The sequence below is a fragment of the Notolepis coatsorum genome (genome assembly GCF_963971535.1).
Source record: "Notolepis coatsorum genome assembly, chromosome: 7".
Classification (NCBI taxonomy): Eukaryota; Metazoa; Chordata; class Actinopteri; order Aulopiformes; family Paralepididae; genus Notolepis; species Notolepis coatsorum.
Genome location: NC_140171.1, coordinates 43,752,666 through 43,753,922, shown reverse-complemented (window position 1 = coordinate 43,753,922; position 1,257 = coordinate 43,752,666).

Sequence of the window (1,257 nt, the reverse complement as noted above, 5' to 3'; positions counted from 1 at the left end):
TATCGACTCTGAACAGTTCTTATATCGAGAGAGTTTCAGAATACAAATACCTTGGTATTTGGATTGATGAAGGACTTACATTTAAATATCATGTGGGCGTTCTCGCCAGTAAATTACGGAAAAAGATTGGCTTTTTGTATAGAAATAGAGCCAACTTCCCTATGATTAGTAGAAAGAGAGTTGTTGAAGCAGTATTCCTATCTGTTTTGGATTACGGAGATGTGATTTATAGACATGCAGCGGCTTCCACTCTTAAGCCCTTAGACTCTGTTTATCATTCAGCCATTAGATTTATCACCGGTGATAGTTATGGTACTCACCATTGTATCCTATATAATAAGGTCGGGGGTGGGCCTCTCTGGCAGAGAGACGTAAGTTGCATTGCAATCTTTTTATCTATAAAGCCATAATTAGAGATTGTCCAAATTATATTAGTTCTTTATTGGAATGGACCACTGGACCCTGTCGTACATGATCCAGTTTTTGGCTTACACTTAGAGTGCCTAGAGTTTGTACTGAACTTGGTAGATCTGCTTTTGGCTTTTTTGCCCCTACATCATGGAATACCCTGCAGGAAACACTGAAACTAGACACTCTAGTGTCTATGGGTCGGTTTAGAACCTTAATGACCAATCAGGTCACCACAATATGTAATTGTTTTTAAATTATTACCTCTGTTTTAATTTTGAGCTATTTTATTCTTTTTAAAAGATTTTTTATTATTTTTTTTAATGTATTTTAAAATGTGCTCTCAATTATTCTGATTGTCTGATGTCTTTATATTTATGAACACACTGTGACACTTGTGTATGTAACATCTCGACGGCACTGTAAATGAGTTTAATTACTCAGTGTATTATCGAGTATAAATAAAGATTGAATGAATGAATGAATGAATGAATACATTTATGACATACCAGATTTGCAAATACAGTACTGTTTGTGATACAAAAAGAGTCCAGAAAAGGGAGTATATACATTTGACGTATGCATGGGGTTGTGTGGGGGCCGGGGGGGGGGTTGGGTAGGGAGGGGGAGACAAACTCTAACCTTAACCAACTTCGAAAGAGTGCCTAAGCTTAACCGTCGAAAGAACTTGCCGTCACGCTCTAAGACAAACTCTAACCTTAACCAACTTCGAAAGAGTGCCTAAGCTTAACCAGTGTAGAAACAGGCGTCGGCCAATCAGAGAGCGTCTAGCCAGAAATGCGGCTAGGTTTAAAAATAACGCAACTGTTAGGCACGGATTCTACAAGC